Consider the following 5574-nt stretch of genomic DNA (forward strand, 5'->3'; position numbering starts at 1 on the left):
ATTGCCCTGGTAGTGAGTGGCAGCCTGGCTCTGGGGACATGGGGACAATGTGGGGACAATGACAGCATGGGGACAGTGACAGGGACAGTGTGACACAGCCTGGGACAGTGTGACACAGCCCCATTGCCCTGGTAGTGAGCGGCGGCCTGGCTCTGGGGACAGGGACAGGGACAGGGACACTGTGACACTGTGACACTGTGACACAGCCTGGGGACAGCATGGGGACAGTGTGGGGACAGTGTGACACAGCCCAGGGACAGAGTGACACTGCCGGGACATGGGGACAGTGTCACAGGCCTGGGACATGGGGACAGCGTGGGGACAGTGTGACACCCCTGGGACAGTGACACACAGAGCCTGGGGACAGCGCAGGGACAGAGTGACACCGCCGGGACATGGGGACAGTGACACTGCCCCGGGACAGTGTGGGGACAGAGTGACACCCCTGGGACAAGGGGACAGCCCTGGGACACAGCCCAGGACACTGCCACACCTTTGGGACACTGCCACACCTTTGGGACACTGTGACACCCCCGGGCACACCCCGGTCACTGTCACCCCTTGGGGACACCCTGGGGACCCCCAAGTGCCAGCGCTCAGCACTGGGGGGTCCCGAGGGTCTCTCCCAGATCTGGGGGGGTCTCAGGGGTCTTTCCTGGGTTTTCGGGGAGGGTCCTTGATTTTGGGAGGGATCCCAGGGGTCTGTCCCTGGTTTTTGGGGGGTGGTCCCAGATTTTGGGGGGGATCCCAGGGATCTATCCCGGGTTTTTTGGGGATGGTCCCGGGTTTTTGGGGGTGGTCCCAGATTTTGGGGGGGGGTCCCAGTTTTTGGGGGGGGTCCCAGGGGTCTGTCCCTGGTTTTTGGGGGGTGGTCCCGGGTTCTGGGGGGGGTCCCGGGGGTCCCACCTCGGAGTTGAAGCGGATCTGGCAGACGCTGCAGGCGATCACCGGGCGCCGGGGCTTGGCCAGAGCCCCCAGCCCCCCCTTGGGCAGGGCCTCCATCTGGGGGGGGGCACGGGGGGGGGTCAGCACCCCAAAATCACCCAAAAAACCAAAATAACCCCAAAATAAACCCAAAATATCCCCCCAAAATAACCCAAAATATCCTCCCCAAAACACCCCTAAAACCGCCCCCAGCCCCCCCTTGGGCAGGGCCTCCATCTGGGGGGGGGGCACAGAGGGGGGGTCAGCACCCCAAAATAACCAAAATAACCCCAAAATAACCCAAAATAACCCAAAATAACCCAAAATATCCTCCCCAAACCCCCAAAACCGCCCCCAGCCCCCCCTTGGGCACGGCTTCCATCTGGGGGGGGGCACGGGGGGGGGTCAGCACCCCAAAATAACCAAAATAACCAAAATAATCCCAAAATAACCCCCCCAAAAAACCCAAAACACCCCCAAAAATCAGCACCCCCCTTTCCGTTCCCGTTCCCGTTCCGTAGCGCCTCAGGAATCCCGCCCTGCCCAAGCCCGGGGGACCGGGAGGGACCGGGAGGGAACCGGGACCGCCCCCACCCCCGGCTGGGGGGAATTTGGGGGTCCCGGGATCCTCCCCGGGTGATTTTGGGGGTCCCGGGATCCCCCCCGAGAGGTTTTGGGGGTCCCGGGGGTGATTTTGGGGGTCCCGGTGGGGTTTTGGGGGTCCCGGGGCATTTTGGGGGTCCCGGTGGGGTTTTGGGGGTCCGGGACCGCCGGTTCGGGGTGGGGGGGGTGGAACGGGGGGGGGCGGGGGGGGTCCCGGTACGGCGGCCGGGAGGGGGCGGGGCCGCTCCGTGTCCCCCCCACCCCACCCCCCCCGGACCCCGCGCGCCCCTCGCGGCCACGGGAGCGAAACCCCCGGAACCCCCCCCGGGCCCGGGACCCCCAAAATCAGCCCCGGGACCCCCCAAAAACACCCCCAGGAACACCCCGGGACCTCCTCGGGACCCCCCCCCCCCCTAATCCCGAGCACCGGGACCCCCGAACCCCCCGGGCCCGGGACCCCCGAAACAGCCCCCCAAGACCCCCAAAACACCCCCGGGACCCCCTCGGAACCTTCTCGGGACCCCTCCCCATTTCGAGCACCGGCACCCCCGAACCTTTCGGTACCGAAATCCCCGAACCCCCCCGGGCCGGGACCCCCAAAACACCCCCGGGACCCCCAAAACACCCCCGGGACCCCCCCAGCCCTGTCCGGGACCCTCCCGGGACCCCCTCCCCCAATCCCGAGCACCGGCACCCCCGAACCCTCCGGTACCGAGATCCCCGAAACCCCCCCGGGCCGGGACCCCCGAAACAGCCCCGGGACCCCCTAAACACCCCCGGGACCCTCCCGGGACCTCCTCGGGACCCCTTCCCCAATCCCGAGCACCGGCACCCCCGAACCCTCCGGTACCGGCGCCCCCCGAACCGCGGCCGGGCTCAGCCCCGCATCTCCCCCGGCCCCGCCGGTCCCGGTTCCCCCCGCTTCCCCCCGCTTTCCCCCGTCCCTCCGCGGCCCCGGGCCCGCTCCGCTCCCCGGTTCTCCCCCGGTTCTTTCCCCGGTTCCCGGCCCCGCTCACCGCGGGCAGCGGCGGCAGCAGCCGGAGCGCGGCGGCGGCGGCGGCGGCGGCGTCGGGCAGGAGGAGGCGGCCGGGGGGCGGCCCCAGCGGCGGCCCCGGGGCCCGCAGCATCGCCCTGCGCCGGGGGGGGGGTCACGGGGGGCGCGGGACCCCCGGAACGGCCCCCAGGGACCCCCCCCCGGACCCCCCCCCCACCCCGTTCCGGTCCCGGTTCCTCCGCGGGGTCCCCGGCCCGCACCGGGGGATGCGGGGGGGGCGCTGGGGGAGCTGCGGGACACCGGGACCCCCCGGGACCCCCTCAGGACCCTCAGAACCCCCCCGGGACCCTCAGAACCCCTCCGGGACCCCCCGGGACCCCCTCAGGACCCTCAGAACCCCCCCGGGACCCCCCGGGACCCCCTCCCGCCGCCCCCGCGCGTTCCCGGGTCCCTCCCGGGGGTCCCCGCACCGGAGGATGGAGGCGTTGGGGGGGGGGGGGGGGGGGCTGAGCTCCTCGGGACCCCCCCCCCCCCCCGAGGGCCTGGACCCCCAAACCCCAAAGGCCCCAAACCCCCAAAGACCCCAAATTCCAAACCCCAAATCCCCCAAATCGCAACCCCCCCAAACCCGAAATCCCGAAAATCCCAAACCGCAAACCCCAAACCCCAAACGCCGAAAATCCCAAACCCGAAATCCTCCAGACCCCAAAGACCCCAGACCCCCCAAACCCCAAATCCCCCAAACCCCCCAGACCCCAATCCCCAGCCCCCCTCTCTGCGTTATTTGGGGGGGGTCTCCGTTACCTGCGGGCCCCCCCGGCCGCTGTCGCGCGCGGCCCTGCGGGGCTGTCCCTGCGTGTCCCCCCCCCTGCCCGTGTCCCCCCCCCCCCTCCTCGGTGTCCCCCCCCCGTGTCCCCTCCCCCCTCGGGGGCTCGGCCAATGGCGGCGCTCGGAACTGGGGCACGGGGGGGGGGAGGGGAGGGGGCGGGGCCTCCCCGCGCGTGTCGCGCCCCACGCGTGTCCCCTCCCCCCACCGCGCGTGTCCCCTCCCCCCGTTCCCCTCCCCCCCTCCCGGACCCCCCCCCCCCCAATCCCGGTTCTGTGCCCCCCCCCCCGTTCCCCTCCCCCCGCGCTCGCTCACGTCCACGCGCGCGCGTCCCCGCGTCCGTCCGTCCGTCCCGCGCGCGCGCCCCCCCCCCCCCCCCCGTGCGCGTGCGCGCGGCGGGCGGGGTCGCGCACGTGTCGGGACACGCGCGCGCGGGGGCGGGGGGAGGGGCGGCAGACACACCCCGGGAGCGTGGGAACCGAGGGGGCGGGGGGGGAGGGGGGGGACACGGGGGGCGGGGACCCCAAAAATCACAGAGCCCAAAAATCCAGGGAACCCAAAATTCTGAGAGCCCAAAACTGGGAGAACACAAAATTCAGGTAACCCAAAATTCAGGGAACCCAAAATTCTGAGATCCCAAAATTGGGAGAACACAAAATTCAGGTAACCCAAAATTCAGGGAACCCAAAATTCTGAGATCCCAAAGTTCAGAGAGCCCAAAATTCGGAGAACACAAAATCTGAGACCCCAAAATTGTGAGACCCCAAAATTCACAGACCCCAAAAATCAGAGCCCCCAAAAATCCAGAGTCCCCCAAATTCAGAGAACACAAAATTCAGGGAACACAAAATTCAGAAACTCCAAAATCCAGAGACCCCAAATTCAGAGGATCCCAAAATTCAGAGACCCCAAAAATCCAGGGACCCCAAAATTTCGGAGAACCTAAAATCCAGAGAACCCAAAATTTAGAGACCCGAAATTCAGAGAACACAAAATCTAGAAACCCCAAAATCAGAGAACCCAAAATTCAGAGACCCCACATTCAGAGGCCCCGAAGTCAGGGCCCCAAAAATCCAGAAATCCCCAAAATCCAGAGTCTCCAAAACTCTGAGAACCCAAAATCCAGGGAACTCAAAATTCAGAAACTCCAAAATCTAGAGAACCCAAATTCAGAGAACACAAAATTCAGAAACCCCAAAAATCCAGGGACCCCAAAATTCGGAAAACTCAAATTCAGAGCACACAAAATTCAGGGACCCCAAATATCCAGGGACCCCAAAATCCAGAAATCCCAAAAATCCAGGGACCCCAAAAGTCAGAGAACCCAAAATTCGGAGAACCCAAATTCAGGGCCCCCAAAATTCAGGACCCCCAGGGACCCCACAATCCAGAAATCCCAAAATCCTGAGAGAACCCAAATTCCGATATTCCGAAATTCAGGGAACCCAAAATCCAGAGACCCCAGAGAGACCCCACAGAATGCGCTGGGTCTCTGGATTTTGGGGTCCCTGGATTTTGGAATATCGGAATTTGGGTTCTCTCAGGATTTTGGGATTTCTGGATTTTGGGGTCTCTGATTTTGGGGTCTCTGGATTTTGGATTCTCTGGATTTTGGGGTCTCTGGATTTTGGGGTCACTGAATTTTGGATTCTCTGGATTTTGGGGTCTCTGGATTTTGGATTCTCTGGATTTTGGATTCTCTGGATTTTGGGGTCACTGAATTTTGGATTCTCTGGATTTTGGGTTCTCTGATTTTGGGGTCTCTGGATTTTGGATTCTCTGGATTTTGGATTCTCTGGATTTTGGGGTCTCTGATTTTGGATTCTCTGGATTTTGGGGTCTCTGGATTTTGGGGTCACTGAATTTTTGGATTCTCTGGATTTTGGGGTCTCTGATTTTGGATTCTCTGGATTTTGGGGTCACTGGATTTTGGATTCTCTGGATTTTGGGGTCTCTGATTTTGGATTCTCTGGATTTTGGGGTCTCTGAATTTTGGATTCTCTGGATTTTGGCGTCTCTGATTTTGGGGTCTCTGATTGTGGATTCTCTGGATTTTGGGGTCTCTGATTTTGGGGTCTCTGGATTTTGGATTCTCTGGATTTTGGATTCTCTGGATTTTGGGGTCTCTGATTTTGGATTCTCTGGATTTTGGGGTCTCTGGATTTTGGGGTCACTGAATTTTTGGATTCTCTGGATTTTGGGGTCTCTGGATTTTGGATTCTCTGGA

At 63.1% G+C, this 5574-nt stretch overlaps 1 long non-coding RNA gene across 1 annotated transcript; it reads right to left on the reverse strand.

Annotated features, from left to right (window-relative positions):
• Positions 1-127: 127 nt before the first annotated feature.
• LOC128948890 (uncharacterized) lies at positions 128-2577 on the reverse strand. The gene is made up of 3 exons (XR_008484166.1): positions 2544-2577; positions 907-1002; positions 128-152 (listed from the first exon to the last, which is right to left on the reverse strand). It is a non-coding gene; the product is annotated as an uncharacterized LOC128948890 (long non-coding RNA).
• Between the last annotated feature and the right edge of the window lie 2997 nt (positions 2578-5574).

This window comes from Melozone crissalis, unplaced genomic scaffold (genome assembly GCF_028551555.1).
Source record: "Melozone crissalis strain CALT ecotype California unplaced genomic scaffold, PUWL_Pcris_2 ptg000170l_1, whole genome shotgun sequence".
Classification (NCBI taxonomy): domain Eukaryota; kingdom Metazoa; phylum Chordata; class Aves; order Passeriformes; family Passerellidae; genus Melozone; species Melozone crissalis.